The sequence below is a fragment of the Athene cunicularia genome (genome assembly GCF_003259725.1).
Source record: "Athene cunicularia isolate RWA chromosome 1 unlocalized genomic scaffold, athCun1 chr1_part1, whole genome shotgun sequence".
NCBI classification, from domain to species: domain Eukaryota; kingdom Metazoa; phylum Chordata; class Aves; order Strigiformes; family Strigidae; genus Athene; species Athene cunicularia.
Window position 1 is genome coordinate 667926 of NW_020799091.1, and position 21204 is coordinate 689129.

At 42.4% G+C, this 21204-nt stretch overlaps 1 protein-coding gene across 2 annotated transcripts in view; it reads left to right on the forward strand.

The window, feature by feature from the left end:
- Positions 1 to 528: 528 nt before the first annotated feature.
- FAM168A (family with sequence similarity 168 member A) overlaps positions 529 to 21204 on the forward strand; it is a 161592-nt gene continuing 140916 nt past the window's right edge. For both annotated transcript variants that reach the window (XR_003399445.1, XM_026858766.1), the window contains exon 1: positions 529 to 661. The gene's annotated coding sequence lies outside the window, so the exon portion shown is untranslated. The remainder of the gene's footprint in view (positions 662 to 21204) is intronic.

Sequence of the window (21204 nt, forward strand, 5' to 3'; positions counted from 1 at the left end):
GGTTTCTACGTGATTCTTCAGCAGAGCGTAGGCAAAGCATAGTTGGATGTAGACTTTGTGCAAGACATGCTGTGTGAGTATTCCACCCAAAGTCATTGAGCTGTAGCATGTAGCTGCAGAGAGATTTTGTGTCTTCATTTGAAGGTGCAAATGTTGAATTGCTGCTGATTTTCTTCCTATACCTATGGTGATGTAAGGATGTAGCCTTGGTATTTTAAGGGGAAGGCAAACTGAGATATTTATTTGTAAGGAAACTGCAGTAAATATGCGTATCTATTTTGTTGAACGGCAGCAGGTAGGAAACATGAGTTGCAGACCATTCACATGCTGTCTTTTTTGTAGCTGCTGGTCTTGTAGCCAGCCCCTGTAACCCTTCCCTCTCCTCCTCTTATCCTGCGTCTCCATTGCTCCTCCTTTTTTGACTGCATTTCTTACATGTGCCCATTCCTCCTTTTGCTCCAGTGGAGATAAAGACCACTCTTTGCTAGAAAGAGACGTGTTTTCTGTCCAACAGGTTTGCCCACCGAGCCTCACGGGTCTCTCTCTTTCTCTCTGGTTGCTGCTGCAGAGCTGTGGAATGCTGTGAAGACTCACTGCCCTGCAGCTGTAGGCAGACTCCTCTCCAGATTATCTCCATCCGAAGGAAGCTCGTATCCAGGAGGTATCAATTCATGTTTTATTTGTGCCCTTCAATTCTAACGCTTGAGTTTAGATACTCCTCCAAAAACCTTTTTCCCTACTCCCTCCACAGAGAAAAGCTTTGGATGCCACAGAGATTGCAAGTGTTGATTAAAAAGCGTTGGTGTTTGGTATGGGTTGGACCCTTGTTTATATTAAATGAACTCCGGTACAGAATCACATTACGTTTTAAACTAAGCAAGTAATTTCTGGGTCAAGAAATGCATAAGCTGAAACTCCAGCAACACTGTATGTCTAGAATATTTTATTGTGTTGATTTATAAAGTTAATAAACCTAAGGTAAGCAGCAGACTGGAGTAGAACACACAGTGGGTATGTGCTGCTCTTATAAAGAATTGTTGAGAGTTAGGGTTTTTTTTAGTGTTTATTAGTCTTAATATCTTCTTTGTAAATAATTTATTTTTGTTTTGTATTAAAAAGAAGGCAGAAAGTGCTGCTTGTGTTTGCTGGCTGGGTCAGAATCACTGCGTTGGTAAAGGCATGATTCCTGGTATAAATTTCTGTCATTTTCCTGCAGAAAGGCAAATTATTTTCTAATACTTTATGTTACAGCTTTTCATAAAAACTAGAAACGATTTTTAAAAATATAAACTTTGTGGTGTAATGCGGGCTGTAAATTGGTTGGACCAGGTTCCATCTTAACTATTTTTGTGCATGGTGCCTGGCATTATGAGACTTGAACAGGTCAAGCCCTCTAAGCATTTATATGTAAAGAAAAGGAAATACAACAGTGGTACAGCATGATATCCAACTAGCTGTTAAATACGAACGAACCACTTCAGGAAATCCCTGTGCTGCACGCAGTTATGGGCTAGAAAGTATGTTGGGCAGATGTCACCATCCGCCTGTCCTGTGCTTAAATTTTCCCCTGGGTATTCACACTTGGTTGTTGCTGCAGAGAAGACACTGGGATAACTGAAGTGTCAGTCTGACCCAAGCCAGCTGTTCTTCTGCAGGAGTATGGAAAAAACAGGGTTGACTGTTGGGGTTTTTTGGGGGTTTGGTTTTGGAATTTTTATTTTTTTTTTGTTTTCCTCTTATATGTTTTGCTGCTTGCTTAGTAACATGAACTTTAAATGTCAGCTGCCAGGATACCCACTGAGTGTTCTGCTCTCACTCAAGTCAGATTTGCTGAAAACCAGATGCAGATAGACAACAACAGTGCTGACGGGTGCTCTCTGTGCTCGGATCCGCTGCGCTGCAGTGGGATCGAACACTTAGGTATGCTGTGACCCTTCTCCTCCCAATATTTTGGCACGTACAAGTGTTGCAGCCCTGCTTGGGGAAGAACCTGCCCTGATTAGATACCTGCTCTTTGGGTACAGAAAAAAATCAGGCTGTCCTTTCTTTTTCATCCCACCCTCAGCAACTCAAGTCATCTTAGGTGGGATGGGACACAAAGTGCTAAGTGCTTCAGAAAAGCTTTCTTTGTCCTTGCTCATGGTAATCTTGAAGCAACAATGGCCTCTTTCCCCTTTTTGTTGAATATCATGCTAGAAAAAAGGATAAATCCCCTTTTTCTAAACACTTCCCCCATATTTCTAAGTTGAAGCAACAGTAGGAGACACAGTTGGGGCTTTGCTGCTTTTTCTGGGCCCGAGGAACAGAGGCCCAGGGCTACAGAAGGAAAAGAGGCAAAGCCAAGGGTGTGCATTTGATGGGTTGTGAGGTAGGGAGAAGGCAGAGATGGGGGCTGAGTTGCTCAGACTGGAGAACTGGGACTGGCATTGCTGGAAGACAAGATATTTTTTCAAGTGAGAATGTGTTGTTAAGTGTTGGCTTTGCATGAGAGAGTGAGCTGCTGGTCCAAGGGGCTCCTGGTCCAATTCATCTCCAGATTAAGAAGTTTAAATGTAAGCTTTGTGTGTGCTGGGTGTCTGAGCTCCCAGCCTGGTCTCTGGAGATCTCAGGTGGAATTGCTGGAGCCTGGAGGGATTTGGTTGACTAGTTTACTGGTTGTCTTCTTCAAACTGATCGGGGTTACTCTCCAGGCTGTGACTGCCGTGCTTGAGATCTCCGCCGGCCACCTCAGATATTTACTTTTCTGGTGTCTATATTTTGGGTTAAACCTCCCCCTTTTAGATTCATGATGGTAAACAGTGTTCAAAAATCAAAAGGCAGAAGAAATTGAGTAAAACTCTTGTATGTGTGTGTACCCAACCTCTTAATTTAGTTTACTTAGGTTAGGTTATTTCCTGCTCGGGAAGTACCCCACTCTCCCAAATCCTAAGAGGAATTCCAGCAATTAAATAGTTAATCACTGTGTGTATGTAAAATCCCTGTCTATGGGAAAATACCTCTCTTTCCTATGTAATGGTTTGATGTAAATATTTTTAAATGCGCTTTTACATTAGGCTGGTTTTTATACACTGTGTGTGAGTGGAATTTGGCATGTGGTTAACTGGGCCTGGACTTTATACTTTGGCTCCATTGACCTCAATGTTTCTGAACTCATATGGAGAATCTGTGATTTTTAGTCTCCTGGCCGTTCATGCCAGTTTGGTAAGGTCCATTTGGCAGTCTTCACCGGGCTGGGAATGCACCAAATCCAGAGCTGAAGTGAAGAATCTTGCTAGCAGGTGATGGATACTTCTCTGCCGTTGGGGCATGACTACATCACTTAGTGATTTTCTTTTCTACTGTGTGAGCAAATCCTTTGTTCACAGATCTTAAGTTTTCCTGAGCTGCCAGCTCTGTTTTGGAGAATAAAATTCCTTTGGAGAACATAGAATATGGAAGGTGATTTCTGTTAAGCCAAGTTAAGTGCTGCATCCAGCTCTGGGGTCTCTAGTAGGGGACAAACGTGGACCTGCTCCAGCGGGGCCAGAGGAGCCACGGAGATGCTGGGGGGGCTGGAGCACCCCCTGTGAGGACAGGCTGGGAGAGTTGGGGGCTTCAGCTGGAGAAGAGAAGGCTCCGGGGAGACCTTAGAGCGGCCCCCCAGGGCTGAAAGGGGCTGCAGGAAAGGGGGGGGGGACTCGTCATCAGGGTGGAGAGATAGGACAAGGGGTAATGGCTTTAAACTGACAAAGGGGAGATTTAGATGAGATCTAGGGAAGAAATTGTTCCCTGTGAGGGGGGTGAGGCCCTGGCCCAGGTTGCCCAGAGAAGCTGTGGCTGCCCCCTCCCTGGAAGGGTTCAAGGCCAGGTTGGACGGGGCTTTGGGCAACCTGGGCTGGTGGAAGGTGGCCCTGCCCATGGCAGGGAGGTTGGAACCAGATGATCTTTAAGATCACTTCCAACCCCATACCAGTCTGTGATTCTGTGTAAGTCCCAGGATCTTTTGAGACATCATATGGTTATTTAAGAGTGAAAGGAAATCACCATCCCTTGTTTCTAGTGGAGTCTAATAAAGATGATACCAAGGACAGTGGTTCATGTTCCTTTCTTTCCTTTGGATCGATTCTAGGGGAGGAAAATATGTCATATTAGAACACTGACAGTGTTTTAAAATGAAGCCTTCTATCTAGTCTGGACATATTATGGGCTTTTAGCATGTTTATTTGTGTGGACTGGGACACAGCTGTATCTATGAACATGCCTCTGTGTTAGGAGTACACTGCTCATCCACACCACTCGATGTGACTCTATCTACAGGCTGCAGTAGTGTGTAAGTAAATGGAGCATAAAATGGGGCTCAGGAATATTGCCTGTTGCTTCAGAACTCTTTAATTTGGAGATATTTCAGCCTTACATTCTAAGAGCTGAAGCTAGTAGCTGGTGAGAGAACAGCTGAGACTGCATTTGAGATTGCTGTTTTTCTGATTCAGGTGGTGGGCTCAAGGGAAGAAGCAGCTGCTGTTGTGTGTGGGGTGTGTGGGTTTGGTTGTGAGGGCAGGTCGGAGGACTGGTTGTTTTTTACCATAACACATGACCAAATCTGTGCTTGGTGTGCCACATGCCTTGGCGTTTCCTAAGGATGCTCTTGCAGCGAGCAGGAACGGCTGCCTCGAGAACAGAACCTTCCAACATGTTCCTTCTGCTTTTGTTGACTTTTATTTTGCTCGGTAACCTCTTGTTGCATATTGGCAGAAACAGGAATGTGGACACTCTTGGTCCATAGTGAGGAATGTAGGTACTTTTCTTTCTCTTAAGATCTGTCTCCTTCATCTTTACACACAGTCTGAGAGTCATGGAGCAGCAAGTGTCTCTTAAACATTCCTCAACTGACACTGTTCCAGGTCCCACAAGGTGTTGGATTTTGGTTGGATTCCTCTTCTTCCCTCTCTCCCATGCCAGTCACAAATATTATAGGGTTTGCAAGGCTTTGGGATCTGTAATTACTTTGCCCATCCTTGCTTCACGGGTATCTTCTTTTAAAAGAAAAATTAAAACTTTTGCTCTGATTGGACACAAGAGGAAAGTTTTTCACAATGAGAACAATCAGCCACTGGAACAATCCCCCCATGGAAGTGGTGGATTCCCCAACACTGGACTTTTCTAGGATTTGGATGGACAGAGAGCTGGGTCATCTTCTCTAGACCGTGCTTTTGCCAAGAAAGGTTGAACCAGATGATCCTTGAGGTCCCTTCCAACCTGGTATTCTATGAATTTTCACTTTGAGAAGTGTTTTATTCCTTTGTGAGCACTACTGCAATGCTGGGTGTATCAGTGAAAGGACCCCCCCTCCATGATGTACCTAAATATGCTGTAACATATCACATAGGGAAACCTCCTCCTTGCATAAGGTGATGAATTTATGAAGATTAATAACCCAGTATTTCATCCTAACCTGCATTCGTGCAAATGCTTCTCTTAGGTCTATTCCCTTAAAAAAATCTGGTTTTGCCTCAGTGTGTGGTGGCAGTCAGAGTCGCCGGCTAATCACACCCACGTGAACTGTGACTGCGGGTCCCCAAGCTGGGCTGTGGCACTTCTCACCCCCACGGCAGCTCTCCCCATGAAACCTGCAGTGTCCTTGGCCTGCCTGTGGTGCGTGATGGATGCGGTGTCACAGGGATGCCTCCTCATCGAGCATCGGATCGGAACGTCAGCCTCAACATCCCACGGTGATTAGTTTGGGGCGCAGAGGAACTATTGTATTGACAAAGTGGCTTTGTGATTCTTTGTGGCTGAATACTGTCGATATACAGTAATTTTTGGAGGAGTGAGACATCATTGGGAAGATGATGTTTCACATAACAAGGAAAATATAGAAACTGTCAAAAACTGATTCAAAACCAAAGGAAGGTTTTAACAAAATTTATGGACAGCATAAGCAGCATTGTCTATATGTCTATAAGCAGCAGAGAGGATCTGACATCAGGCTTTTCAAGATGCTCTGGACTGGCTTTCTATTTCTACTTTTGATCTATAAGCTGAAGTGTGCTGTAGATACTGCTCTGAGGTATGTGAGGAGTGCACTGAAATGCTTTTTCTCTGTCTACTCAGGCAGAAAGATGCACTTTAGGGTCTCTTTTCATTTTCTGAGTCTAGGATGTGAGTCGTATCTACAGCTCTTCTTAAAAAAATATGTATATATGTATATATGTATATATGTATGTATATATGTATATATGTATATATGTATATGTATAGATCTTGAAAGCTTTGTGGCCTCGACTTCTTTTTGGGCTGAGGGTTACTGTATGGGTATTTTTGTAGCCTGGTGATAGCTGTTTCTCTTAGAGGCCCAGCTGGTGGCCAGCAGACTTGCAAAGTCAAAGTCCCAACTGGCCTCTTGCATGGAGGGCAAAATGCGTTTCAGAAATAACATCAACTTGGAGATTTGTGTTTCCTGATGAGGGGAAGAAACAAAACCCTAATGAGAAGTCTTCAAATGATGCATTCCACACCTGGAATATCGTGTCCAGGTTTGGGCAGCTCAATCCCAGAGAGATCTGGGGGGGCTGGAGCGAGGGCAGAGGAGGGCAGCGAGGCTGGGGAAGGGCTGGAGAATCAATCCTGTGAGGAGCCAGGGAAGGAGCTGGGAGTGTTCAGGGTGAGGAGGAGGAGGCTGAGGGGAGCCCTCATCCCTCTCTGCAGCTCCTGACAGGACATTGCAGAGAGGCCGGGGCTGGGCTCTGCTCCCAGGGGATCAGGGACAGGACAAGAGGGAACGGCTGGAAACTGCCCCAGGGGAGGGTCAGGCTGGGCAGGAGGAGAAAATGTTTCCCAGCAAGAGTGGTCCGAGAGTGGAACAGGCTGCCCAGGGAGGGGGGAGTCCCCATCCCTGGGGGGGTTTCAGGGCCGTTGGGATGAGCTGTGGGGGGATGTGGGGTAGGGGAGAGCTTTGTAGAGTCGGGCTGAGGGTTGGACTCGCTGATCCTGAGGGGCTTTTCCAACCTGAATGGTTCTGTGATAGAAAGGAGTGCAGCTACGGAGAAGCTCCTGAAGGGCCCAGCCAAGTGGGCCATGGTAGATCTACCCAAGGACCCATTTTCTGTTCCCGCTGAAGACGCACAACAGCGCGCTCAGTTCTTGCAGGCTCTGTGGCTGAGATGAGGTTGGAGGGAAACATCCAGTATGTTCCCTACACCTTTCTGTAGCTCCTTCCCGCAGTGTTTCCTCCACATTTCTGCTCTCACAAAAGCCGTGCTGGTAGCAGCAGCCTTTCTTCAGATGTATAATTTACCACGTCTTCCCAGTATGCCAGCCTTGTTTGTATTGATAAATGAATGTTCTCTGTGTACAGCCTGCAGATAATTCTGCTCATTGAGTACAATGCTGCTAAATATACCTGTTTCTGATTAAGTGCATTTGAATTTGTGAGTTTGGTTAATAAGCTACACCTTTCACAGATTCTTTTGTTAACTCATAAAAGCTGCGTGTTCTGATTTATAGTGCCAAAAGGGGTAAACTGCCATTAAAAGCATTAATTAGTCTTGGTTGACTGCACAAAGAATAGAGTTGGTGTGAGCCAGCTTTTGATTTAGCCCTTTGTGGGCCTTTGATTTTTGCCTAAGCTTGTTAAAGGGTCTGTATCTCTGGCTTTTTTCGTGCTAGATTGTATAATTAGAGTTTAGCGTGAAATACAGTGATTGGACTTGAAGAGCAAGAGCCCTGTACAATTACAAGCAATGAAATTGTAAAGCAATCGGCCAGAACTTTAAATGTATTTTAATAGAGAAATGTTCTTTTTTTGACATGTGGATGTGATAACTGGGCATTGTAAGATTTGCAGTAACGATATCCAGAGGATTTGTTGTAAGCTCTGGGCATCCTTGGTAAACCTCAGAAAGGATATATTCTTGAGAGCCTTGGATTTGCCCGTTGTGTGGTACTTCAGCAGCATGTGAATGTAATGGAAGTTTTGGAAACTACATCGTGTGTAGCACTGATGATTTTTTTTCTTGTCCTCTATGTCTTCACCCATTTCATACAGGCTAATAAGAAAAAAAAAACAAACAAAAACAAACGCCAGACCTTCCAGCATTGCCTGGGCTTTATACTTGGAATTCTTACACTCATGAATGTTATAATGTATGGTAGTTTTGTAGCACCCAATTCTAGCCATCTATTCTCCACACAAAAGTTTGAAAAATAATTGAAATGCAAATTGTAAGCTAAGTTTTTTTTTTTCTTCTTTTTTTTTTTGTTTTTTTTTAAATAGACTTTCCATAATTATGCTTGACTGCAAAAAAAAACCCCACCATTGCTATAATTTTGATAATTGCCTCTGGTTTGTTTGTGGGTTAAGATTTCCCTCTGTCTGTAGAAACTTTCCTTCTGTCTTCAATATTATCACATTAACTGCTCTATAAAAAGAAAGTTGGACTGTGTTTCCATCCAGACTTGCTAATAGTTGTCATTAAACAGCCAATAGTTGCCCAGTGTGGGACCTCCAACACCGTCTTCATTTCCTCTCTACAACAGTGTGTATTATGACAGTTGACTGTGGGACTTGCTAACGATGACCCCCTGTAGAAATGTTTTTTTAAACATGCAAATATCCAGCTGCATATGAAAATCTCCACATTTCCCACTGTTGAACATCGGAGCTTACGGAAGATTTTGAGTCCTTAGGTGAAGGAGAATGGTGGAATACAGCTGAAGCTCCTTGGCTTAACAAAAAAGCCGCCTTTGGTTTCGTGAATGTTTTATAAGTGTATAAAGACATCCTGATGTCTTCTATTGTAATTTGTATTTTAAAAGATGTTTGTGCTGTGAAGTTGTCTGCTGGTCTCTGTAGGCCAGTTCAAGGTTTGGCAGCTTTGTAAGCATAACAGCGTATGCTTTTCCGTCCTTTGACCATTAATTATGTCAGGAGAAACCCAATCACAACTGGAGACCTTCTCTGCAGGTAGATGTTAATGATGGGTTTATTAGAAGCTGTCACGGGTCGCTGCTGGAGAGAGCCTCCCAGCTTCTGCTGGGGTTTAGGACACAGTGAGAGCTGTCATCTCTCTCCGGATACCCTCACACCTGCCTCCTGAACCTGTGGGGTATCGTTCAAAACGTGGCCACGGGCTACCTTTGGCCCTGTGGCCAAAAGCTGCTGGGCTGGGGACTAGTGCATGCCCACACTTTGAGGTCAGGGTGCTGCCTTTTTCCAACCCTATGGAAAATTCCCTTCTGTTTAAATAACTGAGTTGTGCTAAGTGAAGGTGGAAGGGGACCTCTGATTTCTGGCACGTTGGCAAAGTGGTCAGGCAATGTTAGGATGGGTTTAGGGATTTTTTTTATCATCTCCCTCTTGTTCAGAGTCCTTGTTTGAATCCATTTATGTATGAAAATGAAAAGAGCGAGCCATTGCAAAGAATTGTGATTATCATTCTGCCTGGTCCATTAAAGGGTTGGGGTTAGAAATTAGCTTGTGTTATTTGTTAAATGACAAATTAGGATTTTTTTTTTTAATAATTTTTTTGACAAGTTGTAATTTAAAATTCAGCTGCACCAGTCGTTAAAACGCTGAACATTTAAACCGGTGTCAAATTTTGGGAATCCAGTACTACATCACGGGTTTCCAGGTTCTTTGTGGAGATAATATGACAAAACATACACTGCGTGTGGCTCCCCAGAAGTTCTGCATTGCCGTGTCCTCTGCAGCAGGACAATGGTTTGCACCTCTCAGTGAGGCTAATGATGAGAGCTGGTACTAAAGCTTCCACTTGTGCTTGGGTGGGATTTTTGTGTTTGCTCAGAGGAGGATATAAAAAGAAACGTTTCAGAAGAGGATGTCGCAATTAAAATAAAAAGCGTAGCCTGCCCAGGTACATACCTGTGTTAGTGCTGGCAAGTGCGTGTGCTACTTCACCACCAAATTATTCTTTGTTCCTGAAGGATTTTTGCGAGCAGTTGCCTGCCGAGTCTCATCCTCTCGCTCGTTATCATCATTGTTCCCTCTTGCTTAGGCTTTTCTTTTCATAATGTAAACAATTTCTAATGGTTCCTTCCTTCTCTGCTATCAAATAATGGCAAAAGAGAAAATTAGTAATAGCTGAAGACTTATTTTTCATGAGGCAGGCTCAGTTTTATAATAAAAAGATTGTTCCTTGCCTGCTCAGTTTGACATTAATGATAATTTGACATCTCTGCAGTATTTGCTTTTCGGAGAGAGTTTAAAGCATTTGCTTCTGCTTCAGATACGAAGTTTGCTTATAATTATTAAAGAAAGACAAGGCACGTGATATGCTATGGGGACTATCCAGGAGAAATTTCTCCTTTCCTGGGAGTCTCATAATCTATAGTAGAAGAGGTGAACCAGGAATTTGGGCTTCTTTATTGGTGTTTGGGGAAAAGCCAGTTTTTAACGGGGATGGGGGAGTGTGGTAGGTCAGAAGAGGACTGTGCAGGTAGAGGACGTGGGCAGAAGAACAGCGAGGAGGTCCTAGGATTGAGTCTTGGCAGGAAGATGCTTCTGTTTTCATAAGCCTTGTAAACATTGCTAACCTAATTTCTTCAAATAAATTACAGAGCTAGGCGGTGGGGAAAGCAGAGCAATTCTGCAGGGAGTTTCGTTTTAGATTCATTTAGAATCAGGAGTCAGACTTAATAATCAAGCTTCAACCATTTCTTTTAAAACTATGCCTTTAAAAGCTTATGCCTTATGCTCTCTGTGTGTTTCCATTCTGCAACCTTTGGAAGTCTGATAAGGGAAGGAGAAGTCTTGAAGATGATTAAATTCTTCTAGGTCTCATGAAAATACTGCAAGTTAAAGGAAGAAGGCTTTTTCTAAGGGGGTAAAGTGGCAACATGTACTCACACACAAGGTGCCAGAAAATCTTCATTGATCTGATAAATGCCTTGTCATGGGAGAAGCTTTGTTCTGAGTTTTCCACTTGACCAAAGTCAATTGATGTGAGAAACAACTCCATGGGAAACCAATGTTTAAGGAGCTTCTTGTTTTCTATTTTTTTTTTTTTGTGTGTGTGTCATTGCATTAATTTGTCATATATCTCAAGCTTTTTTTCTCTGGGGGAAAAAAGTAAAAGAATATTTTGATATTCTTTTATCAAAAGATAAGGTGATGAGGTAAGATGACGAGCATTAGGACTGGGGCAGTTGAATGTCATTTCAGAAGTATTATATCTTATTATACATTATCTTATTATATATTATATTATTTAAAATAGGTATTTACTCTTTCCTTCAAAAACTCAAATTGAGACCTACTGCTTGGCAATTTGTCCAGTTGTCTTCAGGAAAGGGTAGTGGAAACTGAATTTCCAGAATTGTGTTTAATGGGTTTAATTAGACCGGTGAAGGGATTAGGGAAGACTGGAGGCAGGATTAGGAAGCTGTTGTAACAGGTCTTAGACAACCTAGAGAGAAGGGCAACTCTCTCTGCCTTGCTTTCATTTTTGGTTGGGGTTTATTTACTTATTTATTTGAATTAAAAGCGTTTGGAAAAATTTGGTAGTGCGTTTATACCATAGAAGAAATCCTGCGCATGCGTTTGAATGGCTAATTATAAAAAATGAGACGTCTGGGAATCCAACTACACAGCTTGAGAGGTGATGGTGGTTGTGGAGGACTTTGGAGTATTGAGCTGTGAACGTCCGGTGCACATTCAGGGAAATGGAAAACTGCCTTTAACCTGCATTTTAGCAAAACTTGGTTCCTAACAGCAGCACAGACAGATCTAAGATGACAAATACCTTTAGCAGCACGAAGCTGGTTCTTCCCTCACTTATCTCTCAGTTTGTTTAGGCTCCCAAGTTTGGTTCTCCCACTGCGATTGATAACATCGTTAGTGCTTGAAGCAGGGTAAAGAATGCAGCTCCTTGATCTGCTGCAGTTGCTGTTGATACTCCAGCCTGGAGAAGAAGCAAAACGCTTCAGGCCTGAGCTCAGGTTTTGACAGGTAAAAACATTTCCATTTGCTTGAAAGCTGGATGCCCTTCTGTCTTCCCCTGAGTCCTTGGGGCACTGAGTTGATGGCGTCTCCCTTGTTTGCCGAACAGATTTTTGGGTGAGAATGAAAACCTTTGAGCTTTCTATTTTGTTTTTCACTCTCAGTCAGCACATCCTTAGAAAAAAGCCCAACGTGTTGGGACCACCGGTGCGTGGGGCATGGTAGCGTGTGCTGGTACAGCCAGGAAAGTGTGAGCCCATCATCTCTTTCCAGCTGCAGCCTGAGGATGGTTATTCACAACTACCACCAGTGTTTCAGTCTTTGACTTGCCATCATTTATTTTCCTTCCCCACTTGAAGGAAGTGTTTTTTTCCAGTACGAGAAGCATTAAATTAACTCAACTACTTTGTTTGCTGAAGTAGCACTTTGAAGTGAATCTTTGAAGTTTCTTATATGATCTGGGATTCGATTAGACCACTTTTACCCAGCAGTCTCATAGCAGGGATTTTATTTGGGAGAATCTCACTAGCTATTTCAGCTCCAACAAGTATAAGCAGCCCTTCCTTCAATTTTAAGGCTATTACCTGCTCAGATAGGGCAGTGATTGAGGGAGTGGAATCATACCGATGCCTAATAAAACCAAGTTCAAGCTGCAGTGCAATCGATTCAAATACAGGAGGAAAGGCCCTTTTTCTTGAAAACTTTGTGAAGTCCACTCTGCCCATCTTCCAGAGATCTGTGCTTAGATTGCTGTTTTCATGTTGAGACATTGAATAGCCTATTAATGCCAGGTATACAAAATATTTAGCTGTTTTTAAAACAAATATTATTTTATTTAATATAAGGGGAAGGTAGGAAGGAGAGGGCACTTTTCGCTCTGCCAGTTTTGATCCCAACTCACGCAGTTTTCAACATTCACTTTTAATACTTGACTTGTACTTGAGCATGCAGACGTTATGGGGTCGTCGTGGTATCGGCAAAATCTCACTGGTCAGCTTTCCGAAACATGTCTCTAGTGTTAAGTCTCAAACTGGAAAGGTAATCCCCTCTGGAGTCTTGACCTACTCTCAAAATTACTTTCTCTTGCTCTTTTGAGCCCTTTGGGTTCTATTCCAGTGTTTTTTTCCTCTTCATCATGACAGCTTGCTTAATTGCTATGACTGCTAGGCAGAAATCTTACTCTCCTGTCTTACAGACCTCCTTTTCTTCAGTTCCTTCATAATAAAGTAGTTTCTGGAACAGAGCCAGGCCTTCAGCCCAAAGTGTCTTCTAGCTTTCATATCAAATGAGGAACAGCACAGCCAGATTTCTGCCCTAATCCCTCTTCCCAAAGACAAAGACGTCGGCACTGTCTAGACATCGGTGGTTGAAAGATTTTATTCACTTTTTCCCATGTGTTAATTCAAGGCTGAGGGTTCCTTCTTTCTCCTTTTCATCCCACATAATAGTCTCCAAAGCCTCCCAGTCTACCATTGCTCGATGCATGAAATCCCGTGTACAATCTGGGACAGAAGAGTACAATTTGGGAGTAGGTTGTCCGTGCCCCTTTGGAGCAGAGTCAATGAAACAAGATGTGGTGAGTTCTTGGCTGGTGGCCCTCGTGGTGTAGGGACTAAGCATTTGTCATTTAAAATATCTTTTTTTTTTCATATCAAATGCTGCTTTCAGTCACAAGATATTACACAACAGCTGCCAGCTGCTCTTAACATACTTCTTTTATGGCTTGCTTAGCTCAACAGCCTTTCCTTGGGTCCACGTTGTACAACTTTTCAGTGGGGGAGTGGGTCTTTACAAGCTACAGATTTTGAGTAGGAAAAGCTGACAACTTAGCTGGTTTCCTGGTCCTTTGAAATCTTCCTTCTACTGATGGCAGGTTTTGACCTTATTTTTTTTTTTCTTTGGAAGTGTTCTGGTGGGAAGTTTAGCTAACGAGAGCTCATCAGGATGCTATTTACCTTTGGATGTGGTCTAGTTATGGAATGAAGAGGAGGTCAGGTACAAAAATGTTGGGAAACAACTAAAGACAAATTGGTAGGGGAGCAAGAACTGCCTTTAAAAATGTTGTCACAAATTCTTTTTGCCCACTGTTTTCCCTCACTTTGGAGATGGGTTCCTTACGCATATTTATTTTCCTTTTTTTTTTTTTTTTTTTGAAATAACAGTTTCCACTTCAACCAAAACAACTGATGGATTCTCTTGCAAGATGTGAAAGGCTTTGGCCGGTTTGTCAGCCTCCCTGAGGAAGTCTGTGTTGGATCTGTGAAGGTGCTGACCATAGTTGTCCCCACAGCAAGACCCATGGCTGGCAGGAATCTGCAAATAAGTGAGGTGCTACTCTGAGAGGAAGGAACGTAAATAGGTGAATTAGAAGTTTAAAAGCTGCAGTTAGACACAGTGAAAATGTAAATGGGGAGAAAACTAAACAAACGTGAAGCGCTCATCCTCGGCACTTCAGTGTGTGCCTCCTGCCTGTCTGTCAGTTTTCTGGATGTCACAGCTGGGGACAAGGAGAAACGTCACGTTTTTCGTCTTATATACAGCTGAGCGTGTAATTTTTAGTTAAAAATAAAAGGCAGCTTAATGTCGAGATTGCAAGTTCAAAAAGCATAACGGGGCTGCACATCACTAATGGCACTTTCGTTTTGTTCTATCTATACGTGGATCTTTATCAGCAATATTTCTCTCCAGGTTTCTCTCAAAACACCATTCATTTTGTGAAAGGTGCCTTGGTCTGAGGGCTAGGACAATCTTGGGGAAATTAATTTCTTATAACTGTAGCTACCTAAAAGTGAAGCACCTTGTTTGTTGTCTAGACTCCTCTCATAGTTCGTGGGGACACCCAGACATCTGCAGCAAATGGTTACCCCACCTGCTGTAGGCAGTTGTGCGAATTTGCCTTTGAAGTTTCTTCCAATTGATGATGGAGAACATCTGGACCACTAACGTAGCTTAGATACCAAAAATTTAAATGGACATAGTTAGGGAAGATAAATGGTACCCTGTGAGTCTTGCCTACATTGGTGGTTATTCTTGGATATACACATGTGCTTATTATAAGACATTTAATTAAAATTCGTCTTCTTTATAAGACCCTAAACCAAGTATTGTAGATCAAATGATCTATCAAGGAGTTGTACACTGGCTTTGAACCTGTTTTGGGTGGCCAGTATTCCATTTCTCTTTTCTTAAGGGGAGCACTGAGAGGACTTAGATCTTGCTCAAGGAAGGAAAGCTGATCATAAAGAGAACTTCAGTGCACTATTTCTCCAAGAACTGTACAAGTCAGATCTATTACCATAGTGTGAGCTGCAGTCTTGTTTCTGAAGGGACTTCAAAATAGGTATTTTGGAAACGATCCTGGCAGCACTCTACATTTGCAAAGATATTATTGCCTTGTCTATGGGCAGATCAGGTTTGAAAGGTGTTTCTTCCATAAGAATGCCTGGAAAAGAACTGAAAAATTTGCTGTTCACCACAAGTTAACCATAAAATGATTTGTCAATGGCCTGTGAGGGTTGTTTCACAGGTACTGCTTGAGGATTATTTTTGTCAGCTCATTAAAGGTTTTGAGGGGGATTTATAAGCTGATAGGTTTGGTTGCTCTGGTGGACTTGGTTTTGGGTTCCTAAATATTTTGCATTTAATAACAGGGGATTTGAGAATCAGTAGCCAATTCTCTCGTTGATTTAAAAAGGATTATAGGCAGAAAGCTTACAGACTATGGAGAGTAATTGAGTGTAACGACGTTGTATGGGAAGACCACTGCACCTTGTTTACCACCGCTCGCATCCTTTGATGCCTCCCCTCCATTCAACAATTCCTCCGACCGGATTGATAACTCTGGTGTGTCACCAGAGCATCCTCAGGCTCCCTCCCCCCAGCTGCAGGCGTGGAGGAATGGCGAGTTCTTGTCAGCGAGCCCGCTCGTTGCCTTCCAGAGCGTCTCGCTGTAATTCGGTTATGAATCATTGCTTTATTTGTCATGTCAAGCTCCGGCAGGACGGTTTAAAGTGCTTTTAGTCGGCAGTAATTTGAGGCACTCTGCCAGACCGTTCAGTTGTTGTCAGAGCCGGCAGTGGCTGCAGCTGATACGATGATAAAACGCGTCCTGACTGCAGATTATTGCCGCGGTGGCAGCAAGGCTGTTCATTTTTACATGTGGCAGGCAATAAGAGATAATTAACAAGCGTTATGAATTCATTGGGTTTATCCCTGGGGGATTACAGAGTGGGTGTAGGTATTCAAAACTGTTAATGTATATATTTTACCATCTTTTATGTTTTTAAAAATTCATTTTCCTGACTGTTATTTTACACCGAAAGTGCATCAGCAGAATATAGGTCTCCGTAGTGCAATCAGAATGTTTTCTACACAAGAGGAGATGTGTATTAAATTTTTCCCCTCAAACACAAATACACTGTGCATTAATGGGAAAAAAATAAAAATCCTTTTGCTACCTTAAAATAATTTGTTGGGGAAAAAAATTACTTTCTTTTTTTTTTTTTTTGTATGAAGGTTTTGTGTCTGCAGGATGCCAGCTGAATGCCATGTAGGAATTGGCTGGTGCTAATATTGATTTTAAAAAGAAGGCAGAATTGCTTGGGCACAGGAGGTTATGAGTCAAATATTGTTTAGAGAAACTGTTCTGATGTGCTGCCTTTAATACCTCACCGAGGGGTGTAGATGGGCGATAGTATGAGTAGTGTGGGCAACAGTAAAATCGTTACTTTTCTCCTGATCATTTAACTACATCAATTTACAGTAAGAATATCTGTGTTGGTTAAATGAGAAGAAAAAAATATCCATACACATATGTTGCTCTTGTAATCATCCCCCAGCTCCAGACCTCGCCGGTGATGCAGGGAGAGCGTTGCAGGATGCCTCACGGCTCTGCCTTGGACTATATGTTATTTTTTAAAGACTTCCTCCTCCTTTCTGCTGCTTTGATTCTGCTTTTCCCTTTGAAAGCCAGACACGTAGCTAAACCTTCAGTTCTCATTATCCTTGTCACCTTCTGTGTCCATCTTTTTTTTTTTTCTGATTTTTTTTTCAATAAGTGTGCTTTTAAAAAAAGAAAACCCCAATGCCAGGTTTATGATCTGGGTTTTGTATCACTCTGCCGTGGCTCGCAAATGAGTGTCAACCTCAGAATGGGCACAAAAGGGTTTACTGGCTCTTCAGTGCTTTTTGCAGGATGATAAATTTAAATCAGGGGGGAATTAAAATGTAAAGATAGTGCATCTGAGAAAGGGCGTCTCGCATCTGGAAGAATCGGTTGTGTCTTGCTGGAGCAACTGGCAAATTTATGAGAAGCAAATTGGAGTTTCAAATGCTGCTGTCCTCTCACATTAGCTTTTTGCCACTAATTCAACACGATCAAAATAACAAACCGAAGCACTTCATGTTCAGCATTTATACTTGGGAATACTCGGTATGGGATGATGTTACGTGGTTGGTTTGTTCTGTGTGGCTGTTTTTTTTTCTGCCTCTCAGAGTTGAGTATGGTGGGAACTTGGGGAGTTGTCATCTCACGCTGAAGAATAAGGCACGGCTATGAAAACCTTCAGACTCAGTATCTTCAGGAAAGAAGAATTATAAGAGAAGAAATGTGCCTTTTCTTGACTAGGGTTAGGGTGCTGTGCAGGCTACCTGGGCAGTAACATCTGAAGGGGACAAACCTGCTCTCGGAGGTCCCCGTCCTCTCCTCCATTCCTCCCCCAGCTCTTCAAGGCAATGACCAGTTTCATGCAGTGTTAGAGTTAATGCAGAAATGCTGTTAATTTCTGAAAAAAATGAAGTGCAGCATTTAATGCAGGTTTTTCATCAGTCCTTCATCTAGCCACTGGATTTTTATTGTGTGGATGCAAAAATTGCAGCATTCAATGAAATGATCAAGAAACCCCATCACAAGTGACTTTGGAATAACCTGCTTCTAGGAGACCCTTTTTACTTAAGGGTCTCCTAGAAGATTTATTTGATATCTATAAGTCCTGATACTTTGGATTTTTTTACCTTTAAAACATATGCGTGTGTGTATGTGAATTGATTTTTAAACTTCAAATCTCTTCTTGAATCACATTAATCTTTTGCCCACAGTATTTAGTAGTGAGTTTTGCAAACTTGGAGTAAATTGCAGTTGAATTTAAATTTTTTTCTCTTATTCTTGTAGTATTGTGGGCTAAATAGTGGCATTTAATTTCACTTCTCATACTGTGTTTTTTTAAGATACTGCTTTCATGCATGACATAGTTCTCCTGAAGTTAAACTGTTGCTAACCTTTGTTTCTTTCCCTGGGTAAATTTTTCCTAGCATCCATATCATCTCATTAGCCACTTGAAGGGGAAAAGATGATGTAGGGCAGAAGGGAACGGGGAGATGTGGGTGCATTGGGGGTCAGTACGTCACGCAGCTTCTCTGGGGGGTGATATTTGGCTTCTTTGTTCTCCCTTCCATCATCCAGTTGTTCTTGTCACTGTTGCCTAGTATCTTCATATTTTGATAAACCTTTTGTGAAATTATTAAAAAAAAAATACAACCGAGCCCTTTATATTTGTAGTCAGCTGCCAGTGCAACCCAGTATTATCAGAGAATCATAGATTACCAGGTCAGAAGGGATCTCAAGGATCATCTGGTCCAACCTTTCTTGTCAAGAGCACGGTTTAGACAAGATGGCCCAGCCCTCTGTCCATCTGAATCTTAGAAGTGTCCAATGTTGGAGAATCCACCACTTCCCTGGGGCGATTATTCCAGTGGCTGAAAGTTCTCACTGTGAAAAAATTTTCCTCTTATGTCCAGTTGGAATCTCTCCAGGATTAATTTGTACCCGTTACCCCTCATCTTTTCCTTGTGACTCCTTGTAAAAAGGGACTCTTCATCCTCTTTGTAGCCACCCTTTCAATACTGGAACATGGTGATAAGGTCTCCTCTAAGCCTTCTCTCCTCTTATGTAGGAGGATTACCGCCTCTGTGTGCGAGAGGCTGCCTTGACCTTGAAAGCAGCTTGCACTCAGCAGTGCAAGGGGGTGTAAGGGCAATGAGATACGGCCTCATTCAGCTTTCAAGGGAATTTTCCCTGCCGTGCACTTCATTGTCCTCTACTGATTGTCCCAAAATATCCACCTTTCATGAGCACCTTGGATGTTGGGGTGTTCAGTTGAGCAGCAGTGTTGTGCGTGCACTAGCGTGCTCGGTTTGCAGAGATTTGGGAAGATGCTGCTACCCAGGTTGTTCCTGCATAGCTGAAGTCCTAATTATGTATGAGCAGGACATATTATTTTATTCAGTATACACACATACTACCTTGCATCTCTCAGTAGATGATTTCACTGGCTGCACTTCTGTCAGGGCTCTCGGAATCTCCCAACTTAATTATGACAATTATCAATAATTTCATCTCTGCAAACCTTACCTTATCTCTTTGGCTCTCTTTTCCAGTTTCAGCACCGTACACAAAATACTGCTGGTCCTTGTGAAGGATCTTGGAGCACCTTGCTGTTACCCTTTTGGGAACCTGAACATCTAATGTTTAATGCTAACCTGTATCCTATAACTTAGCTGCTCTCTAATCCATGACAGTCCCTTTTCCTCTTATCCTGCAACTTTAATTTTTTAATAGTGTCTTGCTAAGGCTTTTATTAATAGCTTTTTGAGGTCATCACCCCCCCAGTTATGGACTCTTTAGTCATTACTGTGTAGCCACAATTGAAGGATTTTGTCTGAGTTATTTAGCCTCCCATGCTGTGTCTGTTTATCTGAGTGTGGCAGGGCAGTGCATCCTTACAGCCAGTTTGCTTTGTGTGAAATAAGACATTGGGTAATTCCATGATAATCCTTAATACACTTATTAGAGATAAGTACAAGTTGTCTTCTGTTATGTAATGAGTGATTTGAATATGATAGCATATTTTTGAAAAAATGGACAGGTCACTCAAAGCTTTTCCCTCAACTGTTCAGTGAACCATGTTTGGTTTTATTGACTTTAGTATATATTTACTTTTTCTTCCATCTTGTATTTCTCTAATAGCTCTCTGGAGATGCTCAATCTTTCTATTGAAAAAATACTAGACATTTGTAACTGGTATACACACTTTCTAGGTTGTTTGTGGTATTTTGTCTGTTTATGCTACTCTTGGTTTGGATTTTGACTCATTCGCTTCCCATAATCTTGTTTTCTGGTGAGGCTTCTCCTCCCTGCTGTCCTCTTCTCCTTCCACTGGAGGTTCTGTTACCTCAGGCAGACAACAGGTAGAGTCTATTGTCTTTAATTTTCCCACCTTTTGCTTTAAGACTCTTGCATATTATTATAGTTATTAAAAAATCCTCCTGTAAACAAATGCATCAAATTTCCATGTCACCGTGCTTATTTGTAGTTGAAAACATTGACTTCCACGACATTGTGACTGTCGGTACTTAGTGACCACAGCTATATTTCAAATCCAGTCTTGTTATTTATCTTGTTTCGCATTTTAGATAAAAGTAGCCTCAGTTTTTTAATAGCAACAGGAATAGCTATTGCAAGAAAAAAAGCTTAAATAACTGAGAAACTGCTTTTCTGAACTCTGCTGTGATAGTTGATATCATTTACCTCTTCCTGTGTCAACCAGTTGGATATTGCCAGCCCTTGAGCAGTTCAATGCCATAAACTGGTTATGGGAAAAGGAAGAGTCACAGAATCATCTAGGTTGGAAAAGACCTTGAAGAACATCTAGTCCAACCATTAACCTCACACTGACCGTTAGGAAAGAAGAAACTGTTAAGAAGAAAAACTGTTCTCACATGCTGCAGGATCTACTTACGTAGAGACACCAGAAAATAGACTGACTAATACTTTGAAGACCAGTGTGATGGAGAGCTGATCATGGGATCTCTTCTGGTCATCATGTTGTTCATTGGTAAGTCCACACGCTGGTTGGTCTTTCTCCCACATCACCTCCATGAGACAACGAATACACAGCCTTTGGAGGCCCGTGGTCAGCAGTAGTTTGCAGTCTGCTTGGTCCAGGTAGGCATAGATCAGTGATCAGAGTTTTGGAAAGATGAAAAAGAGAGAGCAAAGGCAGATGCAGTGTGCTTAGAGGTGAAACAGCCTGGGAAATTATCTGTAATGTAAGTAAGTGCTGCAGGTGGCCCTTCCCGGCTGTGATGATCGCCTCTGGTGCACCAGACCCCCGTAGGCAGAGCTTGGCAGATGGAAACTCAGCCAGGTCTCAGGAGTCATGGCTTTCAGAGACATGGAAAGGAAAAAAAAAATTAAAAGCAAAAAGACGTTT